The sequence below is a fragment of the Catharus ustulatus genome, chromosome 24, assembly GCF_009819885.2.
Source record: "Catharus ustulatus isolate bCatUst1 chromosome 24, bCatUst1.pri.v2, whole genome shotgun sequence".
In the NCBI taxonomy this organism is placed as follows: Eukaryota; Metazoa; Chordata; class Aves; order Passeriformes; family Turdidae; genus Catharus; species Catharus ustulatus.
In genome coordinates this window covers 4,682,153-4,696,181 of record NC_046244.1, presented here as the reverse complement: position 1 = coordinate 4,696,181, position 14,029 = coordinate 4,682,153, and the positions used below count along the sequence as shown (strand labels likewise).

The 14,029-nt window shown below is 50.3% G+C and overlaps 1 long non-coding RNA gene across 2 annotated transcripts; it reads left to right on the top strand.

Annotated features, from left to right (window-relative positions):
- The first annotated feature begins 3,407 nt into the window (after positions 1 to 3,407).
- On the top strand, positions 3,408 to 8,879 carry LOC117006748. Of its 2 annotated transcripts, XR_004420018.1 has the most exons (4): positions 3,408 to 3,582; positions 3,741 to 3,839; positions 4,288 to 4,365; positions 5,599 to 8,879. It is a non-coding gene; the product is annotated as an uncharacterized LOC117006748 (long non-coding RNA). The 2 variants fall into 2 exon arrangements; XR_004420017.1 differs by having other exon boundaries at positions 3,408 to 3,839.
- The last annotated feature ends 5,150 nt before the right edge of the window (positions 8,880 to 14,029 follow it).

Sequence of the window (14,029 nt, the reverse complement as noted above, 5' to 3'; positions counted from 1 at the left end):
TCCCACTCACTCCTCCCTGCCTGCCCCTGCTCCCACTCCAGGCTTTGTCCCTGGTCACTCCCACTGACTGGATGGGGAGCCTGTTCCCCCAAGAGCTGGGCAGCTCTCCCATGTGCATTGCCCAGAACATCATCTTTCCCCCCAGCCTTCTCACTAAAAGTGATTTCTTTTTCCCACCACTCTCTAATGGAGATGCCCAAACCACTGAACAGAGGAGCAGCAGGAGAAGCATCTAAAGAAGGATGTGCATGGGTGGGGTGTGTTTGTCTCAGTTTCTACTTTCCAAAAATCAGAAAACACCTTGGTGTTGTGAAATGAGGAAAAGTGGGGAAAACTTTGTTGGCAGAGCCCAAGGAAGAGCCTCAGGATTGAGAGGGACAATGGGACCTCTGGTCTCAGCTGCCTCACAAGGACAGGGTGAGTCTGAGAATGAAACTGGTGCCTTGGGGTTAAGAAGAAAATTTTAAAAACACCAATATTAAAACTGACAGATGCTGAACTTCTAGGATGTGAGTAAACACCTCCAACTACTCTGGGACTGTGGGTCCACTCCAAGTGATGTGCGTGCTAAGCACGGCTTGGTGCGGTGCCACCCAGCACTCGCTGCTGCTGGTAATGAACTTGGGAGCTGCAAGATGAGCACTCTAAAATTCAGCTTTGGGATCTTCATCTTTTCCAAAGTGTTCAAGTGCTTTCTCCTTAAACAGCAAGCTGCCATGCAGGGAATGCTGTTCCACAGAGAACGCTGTGCGTCTTCTGCCACTGGCATGTTTTGTTCAGCGCTGCGCAGGGACGACGTAAAATCCATGTGCTTATCCAAGTGGAATTGCTGACTCTATTACCCTGGTCAGAAAAAACTGTCTGTCTTCATCCTCCCTCTGATCTATCAGCAAGGGGATAGCAGTTCAGTGCCCTGGTGCACTGCACATCCCAGATCTGCAGCTGGTGCTGGCCAGGCTGAGTTCAGTGGAAACCCTTTGAGGTGTAGGACATGAGGCCGTTTGTGGGAACCCAGCACATCCCTCTGGCTTCCCTGGATGGTTCGAGACCCAGGCAGGGGGCTCAGGAACCTTGGCACAGTGCCCAGAACCCCTGTGCCTTTGATTTCTCTCCCTGGGAAAAATTACCACCCTTACATGAAGAATTACAAATCACAAAAAATAAGTAGAGTGTAAGTTAGGTTATTATAAGGTGAAAAAGTAGGTTTTTAAGATTGTTTATAATAAAGGTCTGGGGTCAAGATGGAGGAATCTGGGTGTGTTCTGTCCTTCTTTCTCCTTCTTGCCAGCATCCATCTTTTGGGTGATGTTGGCACTTTTAGATTGGTTTAGAGTAGAATCAGACTGTACAATATAAATGATAGGTATTGGAAGATAATTGCAAATAATGTTTATGTAGTTTATAGTATAAAGACAGTGCCCGTCCCAGGGGCAGGCAGTGTGCCTGGGCTGACTAGATGGAGGGACTGCAGCTAGTCAGGGAAAAAACTTCTTAATTAGATAAAATAAACACCTCTGGAAACCACAGAAGACATCTCCTGACTCTTTCTCCAGTGCTCAGGCTGGAACACAGAGACTCTAAAACAACACAGGTGGTCGACTCAGGTTCCAGAGACACCACCAACCACAGCCGTTGTTTCTCCTCATGTGCTGCAGAGATCAGATTGGCACGTAGGATTATTTAAACCAATGGGAGGGATGCAGGTACAGCCCTTGTGCAGAGACCACAGCAGTCCAAGGCAAAGGCAGCAGGCAGGTGCTGCTTTAATGCACCAGAGGAAGGATGGAGAGGCTGCTGGCCTCTGGCTGCTTTCCTGCAGCCCCTCTCCCGAAGGTCACATTGCTGCCTCCAGCCAAAGGCAGAGATGTGTCATTCCAGCCAAGGCAGCTCCAAGAGTTGTCGTACTAAACTCCAGACCTGTTCATCCGTGGGATGGCATTTTTCCCCTTGCCAGCTCTGCAATAGCCACAGAGAAGCCATTTATCAGCCTGGTGTGCACATCCAATCTCCGGGGCGCTCTGCTTCGCCTCCCATTATCGGCCATCTCCGTGCTGCTTAACGAGGCAGCTATTTTGAGGCCTAATGAATCTGAAAAGTTTTTGACCCTTCTATTGCAGTGTTTCAACTAGCAGGAACCTGGAAAATAGTCTTAATGTCACCCAGAGTATTATGAGCCTGTGCAGTTATTGCAGGTGTTCTGCTCAGGTGTTTCAGGGGGCTTTGGAAGAGCTGCCAGCAAACAGGAGCAGTGGGAGCTTCAGCAGAGAGGGATTTTCCCTTGGAAAAAATATTTTCCTTCCTTCCATGAGGAAGTCAAGGGTTTGGTGACTTAGAGATGACCAGAGCTGTCAAGGACAAGGCAGTAAATTGTCCCTTGGTCACAGCCCTGCTCCAGAGAGACTCGGCTGTGTCACTGCTCCCAGGACAGGGGGTGCTTGTTGAATTATTGCAAGCATGCCTCAATAAATCCAGGATCCAGCTCCCATCAGCCCAGCACACAGTCCCCTTGGCTGGGCTTGCAGGTCAGGGAAATCCCAGCTGCTTTCTGGGCGCTGCATCCTTTCCCCTCACACCAGAGGGTCAGGGAGCACGAAGCATCTCAAGGGTTCCTCTTTCCAACTTTCTTCTTTTCCCCCATCCACTTTCCCAAAGGACTTTGTTCCTCAGTCATTTATTTTTTAAAGAAAAACCAAGATGAAAATCTCCAGCCCTCCAAGGGCCATTAATTGCTGCTACTTCACAGTGCACAGTGCTGGGAATACTTTTTTTTTTTGCTCAGCAGCTGATGGAGTTGGAAATCTCCTCCAGGGCAGCAGGAATCCTGTAACAAGACTTAGAGGCGGGAATAAAAGGCCAAAAGCAGCCCTTGAAGGAATGTGGCCTCTCTCTGTCCCCCTCCAGAACACTCCAGCAAATCCTCCTGGACTCCCCTCACTGTTGCCTTGTGCTAGACATTTGTTTTGTCAGCACCAGGGAACAACCCCAGTCTAAGCCATCATCAGCCCACAGAGACATCAGCCATAATTGTAAGGTCCGTTAAATATGATTTAAATATTTTTTTACTCATTAACAACAATTTAGACTGATTCTCTCTCTTTTTTTTCCGGAAACTTCAAGTATGACTGTAATAGCTTTGTAATTTTGGGCTCTATCATTAAAATTAATGATATCCTAATGCTCTATGTGCACTAGAAAAGTCTGATCAGTTTTTTCCCCTTTATATATCATTACTAATAGAACATTTTAATGGCTGTAATTTCCAGCCCTGTAGATGGAAACCTAAAAATAGGAAGAAAGCCTATTTCATCACGCCATGCCAGCCCCTAAATAATTCAATTACATAGACTGGAATATCTGAAGCTGGGTGTGTTCCCAGCTGCAGATAACCAAAAGCACTTGATACTGCTTTTAAAGTGGGTTGGTTATTACAGGGTCTCCTCCTCTGGTTGTGGTGGTGCTGCCACCAGGGATGCTGGGGTGCAGAGTTCCAGCAGCTTCCCCTCCTGGAGCCAGGGCTGGTGTCCCTGTTGTGGTCCAGATGGATCCAGGGCAGCAGCAGAGCTTCAGACACTCAGTCCTGCAGTAAGTACAACCCACCCATCGCTGGCAGGCAATGCCTGCAGCCAGCATCAGCAAAGGCTCCTCTGTGGATACCTCCAGCTCCATGCTGAACTCTCAGATCCCTCTTGCTGTGTTTTTCCCTGCAAGCAAAGTCTGTCTCTCCTGGCTCTTCCCCACAGAGAAAGGCGAGAGCATCGCCACGACCGAAGCCTGAAGCTCTCCAAAACCTTTGCTAAGCACCCTGTTTATTACTCCCCGTGGTCCTTCTGCTGCTGCAGGTACTTCCAAAGCCTTTCATCATCCCACACACTCCCACGTGCAGCCAACACATTTCTCATCTTCACCTCGCAGGGCTTATCAGATGCATTTCTACCATTTATTGGTTTATGCTTCGCCTTCACCAGCAAGAGTTCACAATTAAATTCTCTCTCTGGGTTATTTTTTTTTCATCTCTCTTTTTTCCTTGCCTAAGGCTGAGGAATGGCTCTGGTGAGCTCGTTACAGAGCTGGTCTGTCCCTGTGGTGGCTGGACCCAGCCGTGGGCGGGAGGGGAGGGATGTCGTGGGTCAGCTTCCAGCCCACGCATTTCTCACCTCAATAACTCCCCGTTTTGCTCCAGAGCAGCAGGGTTTCGCTTGGCTCCGAGCAAACAAGACACAGCCACATCATCTGCTGTTTGTTAAATACAAAGCTGAGATTTTCCCTTTTTTTCTATCCCTTTTCTAGGTTAGCTTTGCCTGGGCTCTTCATCCTGACACAGCTGCGTGGGCAGCCCCAGCCAGGCAGGACTGCACCAAGACCAAGGTGAGGTGCTGAGTACTGACTGTTGAATGCCAATGCTGAGTATTCATTTTAATATCATGGCCTGGTCTGAGCTTTCCAGGCTTTTGGCCCTTGGGGCCATACCTCAAACATCACCTTGTGCCACTGAACAGGGAGGGACAGCAAGGCTTGGAAGGGACAGGGCAGTGCTGGCACCAGCTCACCTGTGACAGCAAGGAGCCCTGTGCCACTGCAGGGATGGCAAAGATGAAGCACTGAACATGGGTTTTTGTAAGTCCTCAGACCTGGCCACACGTTCAGGAGAGAAAGAAAACACTTTTATTCCATTCATCCTTGGGTTTCAGTGGGGCAATGCCATAGCACCAGTCCAGGTTTGGTTTGGTTTGGTTTGGTTTGGTTTGGTTTGGTTTGGTTTGGTTTCATGTTTGGGCCAAAGGGAAGCTGTTATCTCCCAGAGAGCTGCTTCCCCAGCAGCGAGTGGTAGAATTATACATGAATTTCAACCTGACGAGAGCAAGCTGAGTAAAACAAGGTGCTGTTCTGTCAAGGCACTGATTTACAATGCATCAGCTCTGACCCTGCTGACACTTCCCATGGAAGGAAGCAATTGCTGCTCCGAGTCCTCCACTAGAGCATGGCACAAAGAGTCTGAGCTGTGACGTCCTGGCCACAATATTTAAATGTTTGGACTTGTTCCCAAACAATTGCCGCATTAAAAGATATTTAATGCATTTACGGATGAAGATTTAAAGGCACAGTTACTAAAGGTGCCAGGCTTGTCTCCTTTTGTCATTTGAATGACACAGGTCTGAAAACGTGGTGTTTTGGCTGTGGGAGAGGGAGAATTTTCCTTTATCATTCTTTTATCATTGGAAGTTCCTGGTGCTCTTGCATACCTGCTCTGGTGTCAGCTGAGCTCGTTCCTGCAGATTTATCCCATGAAACTGGGGTGCCCTGCTCCCCCTGGGTGCTGCCCACACCTCTCACCCAGGCCAGGGTGCCCAGGCTGCCCCTCAATCCATCACTGTGCTGTCCTGCCAATGGCCAGAGACCACATGAGAGAATCACCCCCAGCACTCCCATCAGCGTGTGGGAAACAGATTTGGATATGCACACCTCTCCCAAGGCTCAGGGGGGTGAGCTGCCCATTTCTGGGGCAGTTTTGAGTGTTTGCAACACTGCCCCTGTGTACAAAGACCAGTATTTCCACAGAACATAACAATTCCTCATCACACTTTTCTGCTCCTTGTGCAGTGGGAGGTTTTCCTGCCTGGCATGGGGGGAGTGTGGTGAAGTCCCATGAAGTGCTGTTGTGGCCCTGCTGAGCCCTGCAGATGCTGGGAGCAGGCACAGGATGGTCAGTATGTGAGTATAACCCTTCTCTGCAGCGATAAATCCAGCATCTGCATTCAGAATTGATGCAGAATTGATGCACTTTTCTACCTTAAAAATCCTAATCGGTTTTTATCGGTGGCATCACGCTTCTCCGTGTGAGAGCTGCTCCACTATCAGCTGGAGGAGTGCTACAGTGCGGTAAAAGATACTGGAACACGTTCAAAGGTGTGTTTGGCTGCTCCTCTCCCCCTTGGAAGCTCCATTCCCAGCGGGTTGCTGCCTGCAGTTGTTGTCCGCAGGCACTGTGACACAGAGCCAGGCACAGACCAGGCTGAGATCCACTCCCTTCAGAGCATTCCCAGCTCTCAGCCAAGCTCTGGGAAGGCAATTCCCAGGCTCAGGCTGTGACCCAAAGCAGCTGTCCCTGTGCTCACTGTGACTCTCCAAAACTTCTCTCTTCACGAGGGTTTTTCTTGTGCCCTGGGTGGCAATTAAAGTGTGATCAATCAGTGTCGAATAAAAGTCATCGGAATATGGCTGCGAGGCTGATTGCCTGTAACCAGCATAATTAGACAGCAAGGATTTTCTTCTTTTTCTCTTTCTGCAAGAGGGCTAAAAGCCTCCCAGATTGGAGCTCCCGTGTCTGCAGCAAGGTGAATTCACATCTGACCTATTGTTCAAATAAGAATTCTCTTCAAATCCAACCAAAGACCTATCCAAAGAACAGCAGAGAGTCGTAATCCCTGAAATTTATTGCCATTTTCGTATGTGTGGTCAGGCTGATTTCAGGGGTGATGGGCAGGAGAGCAGGTCTGGGTCTCATCAGCCCTGGTGTGGTGCTGGCACTGCTGTCCCCAGCCTGGGTGTCCCCAGTGTCCCTTATCACAGCTGTCTTCTTTGCATCTCCAGTAACTCTGTACTGATTTCCTCAGGCCGACAAAAGTTGGCTGTTTCCATATTCCCTGTCACTGCTGATCTGTCCCTTCTCACTCTCCAAATCCTCTTTCCATTTCTATTGACATTAATGAACTGCTGCTGTCCCCTAGCGCCGCTGCCCCCTCACCCCCCCAGAACTGTCTGATGTTCCAGTCAGCTTCACCAGCTCCTCAGGTCTCAGCATCTCCCCAAAAAGTCCTCGGCATCAACAAAAGGTCCCTGGCATTACCTGCCACGGTGCCCCAAGCATTACCAGGCAGCCACAGCCATGCACTGAGATACTTTCCTAAGCACTGGATAATTAAAAAAAGCAGCAAATGGAAGTAATTCCCACTTAGGAGGAAGGACCTGCTGGAATTCACACTGGGAAGGAGGATTCAACAGCTGTGCATTAGCATAATGTGGAAATGGCGTGGAGAGCAGAGCTGAGTGGAGCTGCCACCCTCTGCCTCAGGTTTTCCAGCAAGAGGGGAAGGCAGGAAAGAGCCCAGGAATGGGGGGGGGTGGCTGGGAACCCCCTCAAGCAAGCAGCAGCCTTTCTCCCAGGACTCTCAGCTCAGCATGTGCCAGGAGAGGTTTCCTTTGGAAAGGTGAGCTGGGATGTGGGAGCTCTCCCCAGGGCACCCAGCCCCCCGTTCCTGCCACCCCCTGACAGCTGCTGACATTTCTCCTTGGGCTCTGGCATTTGTTTTGATCCATCTTGGGTTTGCACTTCCCTCTCAGGATTAACAGGCAAAGTGGCAAGATGTTGATACAGAAAGGTGAACTAAGCCAAACCAGAGCCCCTGCATCAGCCACAGCCCGGGGTGTGAGAGGGAAACTGAGCATCCCATGGGAGGGATGGGCATCTCAGAACTCGTGTGGGGCAGCTCTGTGTGCCCTCTGAGTGCAGAAGTCACCATGTCTGGCACTGACTTACCCCGAGATGGCATCCCTGGCCTTAGAGCTGCCTGGTCCCCTCTCTCCATCACTGCCTGGCACCGCATGGCAGACAGACAGATGGACAGAGAGACAGACAGACGGCTCTGCATGGCTCTCGGGGCACCACAGGGGAGATGGACAGATGGACAGACAGACCACTCTGCATCACTCTGCAGGCATCACCTGGGTGACAGATGGACGGACAGACCCGGTGTGTCAGAGTGGACGGCCGGACAGACAGACAGACAGACAGACAGACAGCCGCTCGCTGTCCAGCGTCCTCCCGGCCTCACATCGTTTGCCCACAGGCTCCATCTTGTGGAAGATGCTCCCTCCAGGAGCTGAAGTGGGAAGGCATCCACCCCCTGATGTGTGGGTCCCCTTGGCACTGCCACCGTGGGACTCCTGACGGGGTGGCCGTGCTGGCACCTGCTGGCACCCCGATCAACATCCTCTGCCTCCATGGGCTTAGTACCATGTTCCGCCCCTGTATACAGCTAATGAGAGAAGCAAATGTGGTGGAATTTATTTCAACAGATGGAGGACAATTTTCTTCTCATCATTTATCCGACACACCGCGCCGTAGCAGCTTGCAGAGCCTCGGGCTGTGATGTGGAGCCACCAGGGCTCTGCTGGCAGTGTCACTGCCAGCTCCCACCATCCCAGCAGAGCAGCCTTCCCCTGGTGTACCTCTCAGCTGTGGGATAAAACCAGGTGGTTTATCAGGCTGCTGGATGTGCTGCCTTCGTCAGGTTTATTTACCATATAATATGACACAGTGGTTTCACTGTATGTCATTTAATGAGACATTACCAGGAGTTAATCATGGGAAGCAGAGCTCGTGCTGAGTGTTTGGCCATGGTCTGGCACATCCCAGCCCTCATTCCCTGACCCAGAGTGGTGCAGACCCTTGGGTGCAGCAGGTGGAAGCTCTGTCAGCATTGTCACCAGCTTTCCATCCCCAGGTGGCCCTTGGCAGTCCTGCAGTGGCCCCAGGCTGGTGACATGGCTGGAGGGACACGGTTAGAGACTGTAGGAAAATAAGACACGCAAAACTCTCAAGAGCACATCCAATTTCCACTCATTAAGCCGTAATTTCCATCATTTTAATTACATAAAAGGCAGATAAATGGCGAGTATGCTCCTACTTGTGCCTTTTCTCCTAATTATTGGTCCTTTGCACGGGCCAGTTTGCAATGAATCAGCCTTTAAGCGGCGTTCACTCGGAACATGCTCGGCTTTATTTGAATTATCTTGTTGGACGATCATTCCCCAGAACATAATAAAACAAACATTAATTACTACTTCAGCGAGTGTAATCTTCTTGAAAGCACTCGACGCTACTCGAATGCCACTGTAGCCTCGCACTCTGCACTTTGAGGCATGTGGGTAAACGAACCCATCCTGCAGGTCTGAGTGCACAAGGCTGTGGCTTCAGGAAAGGAGGGTTGGAAAACGTGCAGGTGTTCAATGGAAAAAGCTGAGCCTGCTCTCCTGAGAGCACAGAGGATCTGGTGGCTCGGTGGGATGCAGCAGGTGGCCACGTTGCACTGTGCTGCGTTTTGCAGCTCTTGGCACATTCATGAGCGTGTAAATGACAACTCCCGACTTCCCCTCATTTCCTAATGGCATTTCCAGCACTGCCACTAGAACACCCCGGATGTTGAGGGGTGGGTGCAGCCCTGGTGGGTGCAGATTCATCCATCAGCAGGATTAGTATTGCTGTTGGTGTTTGGGTTTGTCCAAGGAGAGATGTAGCTGGATGCAGCCCAGCCATGTTTTAGCCAGGAGAGGGAAGAGACACGGCTGTAGCCTGGCAGCAGCATGACAACCTTCCAGCCAGTTGAAGTTCAGCACCATTAGACATTCCTCATACATATATCATGGATGGAAACCTCTGGCAAGGTCTTTCCCTGGCAGTTCTCATTCCTGCTCCTCCACCTGCACAAGCCCAGCCCTTGGCTTTGCTCCTGGAGTTACCCAAACCTTTAGAGGTGAGGATGGCTTTCCTTGCCCATGGCCCCACTGCCTCCATGGTGCATTTCCAAGAGCATCCCTGTGTTTCACTAGATGCAAAGTTGGGGAGAAGGCAGCTGTTGCCTGAATCTTAAAGACAAAAATCAAGCAGTGAAAGGGGAGCCCTTTCCAAGCTCTCATATGCACACAGTGACTGTAGCATCCGGCATTCCTGGCTCTGGAGGGTCTCTACTCAAATCCAGGTACATGCCAAAAAGAAAACAGCTTTCAGTGTCTTAAATATTCGCTATTGGCATTTTAAAGACTGATTTCACGTCTGTGAAACAGAAAGGAATTGAAATACACTTTTAATAAGAATGTTGTTTCATGTAATTTTGTTACTATCCCACCCATCCTAAAGGGGTTTTTTCCCCAAGGATGAACAAATCCAGCATGAAGGGCACAGGGAGCCAGGGAGAGCCCCAGTCCAGCCCCAGCATTCTGGGGAGGAGAAGGAAGAGCAGGAGGAGGAGGAGGAGGGGGTGGAGGAGGAGGCGGAGGTGGAGGAGATGCTCTGAGGATAGAGCCATATGTTGCCAAGTTAATAAAAGACCTTGAAAAGCATAAATCCTCGGCATCCTGGCTGCTGGCCCAGGTGCATAATTTCCTTGCCATTGGGGGGGAGCAGGCAGCATCTGTGTAACTCCAGCATCGAACAGTAATGAAAAAGCCCAGGATGAAACGTTCAGTCCCCAGGGACAGCGAGGGAACTCGGCTCTCTCCGGTGTTTGTGTTGGAGGGGAGCCTGGCAGGTTGGAGTGAGGCTTCTCCCTGCTTCCCATACCGGAGACCATCCACCCTGAATCCACTTTCCCCAAGCACTCAGGGTCAAGGGGGGTTCAGCATGGTGGGGGCATCGCCAGGGTGTCCCCCAGGAACATGGCCAATGTGGCACAGATGGAAAGGACAGCTCTTAAAAGGGAAAAAACTGAGCTCCCACTGCACAGAGCTGAGCTGCAAACCTCACTGGGATGTGTTCAGTGGGGTAAGGAGGGGAGGCAGGACCCCACAGCTCTGTCTCTTCCCAGTCCTATGCACTGTCAAGACGCCCCAGGATCTGCCAGATGTGGGACATTTCCCAGGAAACAGTTTTTTCTCAGTAAAGCAAATATTCCTTGACCCACATGAGACTGAGAAGGAGTAGTGAAGCAATTGTGTGTGTGACTCAACACAATGCAAAGCTATTTGCCTCCACATTTGCCAACCTGAACATCCAGATGTACGCAAATTAATGAGCATTATGATGAGCCTCATTAAAAGAACTGTTCTTCAGGGGGAAGCATCTTCCCCAGTACCAGCGCTGTGTTCTGTTTGCTCAGCTATTAGCTGATGGCAAACTGTGAAATCCTCAGTTTCATTCTGATGCTGATGCACTTGGTGCAGTCAGTCCCTTGCTGGAGCAAGAGTTGATAGCACTGGATGCCACAAGCAGTGATGGTGGCAGAGCTGGCTCCAACTTCCAGTCATAAGGGATAATTCCCCCATGACTGCAGCTCATCTTTGCCCAAAAACAGCCCTACACAACGGATGCTGGGTGAATTTGTTTTATATCCCACAGTGCCAGCAAAGATGCTGGGCTTTTCAGGGAAATAAAGATCACTATGGTATTTTTCGTGGACTGATCCAAAGTAAGTGCTCATCCTTGCCTTAAATGAGGAACCAGCCAGTTCTCTAAGCCTCTTTTGCCTTTTGCCATTATATTAAAAGGGCTTTCAGGTTATCTCTTAAGTAGGTGATTTTCATTCCAGCCACATTCCCTCCCTTATGGCCAGGCTGCTCTCCCTAGAGCAGGAGCTTCCCTTGCCTGTGCAGAAACATCTCAGCTGTTTGTCTCATGCAGGTTCTGGCAAATTCAGCATGTTGGGGTGCTATAACAACCCCATTCCTGGGGGCACCCCTTGCTGAGCCCAGGTCCCCCCTGCCTCCTGGCCCCTCCATCCTCTGGGAATGCACAGGGATGGAGAGAGGAGCTGGATGCTGGCGTGGCTGGGGTCCCACTAAGCTGCTGAGGCTGAGATCCATGTTTTCTGTGAGGGAGCAGTGAGACTGGGACCACTGCTGATGAAACCTGCAGTTGAGCTGGTAAAGAGGAGAAAAAGGAGGAGGGAATCCAGCTCATGACCCAGCAGTGGAGAAACCACTGAGCCAGCCTCACCAGCCCCTCAGTTCTGAGAACACCACTGACTAACTGAAAGCAATGCTTGGCCCAGGCCCCACTTGAAATCTGAAACAGGTTTTTCTCTTTCAATGGATGAAAAAAACTGAGTTTCCAAGAAGTGCATCAAGCCCTTAATGGAGGTTTAAATTCCTGAATGGCAGTGGGTGCAACAGAGCTGGTTATTTGGAGAGCAGATACCCCCAGCCCAGGGAGTGCAGCCGTGGCTGCATGGCAATGAGGCATCTGGCAGCCCCCAGAGCCAGCACTTATTCTCTCCTGCATCTAAAAGCAGACATGAGTGGTGCTTATTAATTTGAGTCCACCTCTGAATGCACTTAGCGATTCAAGTCCAATTAGTTTTCAGAGTGCCCAGGTAGGAAGTAATCATTAAAAACATGTAAATTAAGTTACTGGGGAGCTTAATAGATTAGTCATTGACTTTCTAGCTGATGTTGGCTCTTAACCTTCAGCTTAAATTCATCACAAACAATTTCTCTGAACTGGCTGCACAAGGTTAGAGCTGGGCACTGTGGTTTTGCCAAAAGGAGAGCTGCCCATGCCATGGCATCTCCCTTGGGAGAAGGACCCCATGCCAGAGCCCCCCTGTCCTTCCAAAGTGAAGAGCTCGGCTTCTGCAAGTGCTTCATCTGCAGGCAATGTGCCCAGGTTGGGGAGCTGCCTTCTGGTGGGCCACACCTTCAAGGTGTGCCCACTCCCCTCTTGCCCCACTCTGCCTGATCCAGAGTCCAAATCCCTTTGCTGTTGTTGATTAACTCCCAGTCTGATGTGTATCTGGAACGAGCAGCTGGAAGGGCAGGTCCCTGCTCAGCTCTCCCACTGCCATCCCCCCTACCAGGTTCATTTTCTGTCTGAGCAGCCCCATCTCCCAGTAAGCAAATTTTAGTTGCAACTGGAATTAGTAAGAGTTAATCTGAGATTAATAAATGCTCTCCTAACTAATGCTCTAAAAGATTAGGAGGGGCCTAATGGAAAGACAGAGTCTCCTGGAACAACACAAACCTCTTGATCAGTGGTGAGAGGCACCTACAGAGCCCCACTGCCCTGGGGCACTCCTGGACCTGGAGTCCCTCCCTGTCCCAGGAAGCAGCTTTATTACAGAGGGGAAAATGGAGGAAAGATATCAAAAAAGATCTCAGGCTGGGAGCATTTGGAACAGCTATTTCTAAAATTGCAATTACGAGGAAGGAGAACAAATTACCACTTCAGGGACCGTCGCACATGGAGAATCAGAGCTTTGGGAAATAATCAGAAGAATATATTCACAGAAGTGCATTATTTATATTGAAACATTTTGAAGTAAAGGTCACAAGGAGAAGTTGAAGATTAGTAAATAGAAGAAAGCAAGGATTGCTTTGCTGCAGTAATGATTATGGTCCATTTTGATTATGAACGCATTAGTCACTGAGACGTGTAAATCACCGCAGAGCAGTCACAGGTGCAGCTCTTGAGGAGTTGAGGAGTGGGGGATCCTGCTGCACTCCTCTGATCCAGACCAGGCCATTTGCCTCACCTGAAGGTTCCTTTTTGGCAGAGCCACCTGGTGCTCTCCTTGAGCCCTTCCAGAAGTTCCCCATTCCCTCAACCTTTGGATTCAGCTCCTGGGACCTCAGGGGCTCACAGCTCCAGCGCTCACAGTGACACTCAGGGACCCTGTGTGCGTCACCATCCTGCTGCTCAGCTCACCAGGTGCCAGGTCCTGGCAGGTACAGAGGAACCCCAAGCACAGAAATCTTCTCCCAAACCCAAACAGTGTGTATGCAATATAGCAGCACTGCTAATCTTCCATGCCTTCAGACTCCTTGTGAGGCAGCGGCCTCTTTTCCTCCCCTTTTATTATCGTAGATCATTTTTAATACAGAGCCGACCTGTCAAGCTTCCCCTGGCTCCGTGTCAGCTATTACAAAGGACTTAGAAGAGATACACAGAGGGAGGTCTCGCTGGGTGGTGCAGAAGGCCAGGAGAGGAGGGAGATAATGGTGTTGGGATGTGTCCCAGACCCCCGGGATGCTGAGCAGCCCAGGCAAGAGCTGGGGGCTCAGAGCCCCTCACACATCTCTCAGCCAAGCTGGCCCATGAGGCTGACCTGGCCACGCTTGTCTTTGCCAACAGTCCCTGGCTCCTGCTCCCCTCCCTCCTCAGCAGCCCTGAGAAAATATTTGCAGCTTATAAAAGCAGCTAAAATGGGATTGATTTACTGTAGTGACATCTCAAAGCATGAAGTGGCACTTTTACACTCGCATCACCCATTAGACATCTGAAGGCATCAGCACAGCCCATTTCATTTTTAAAGACATACAA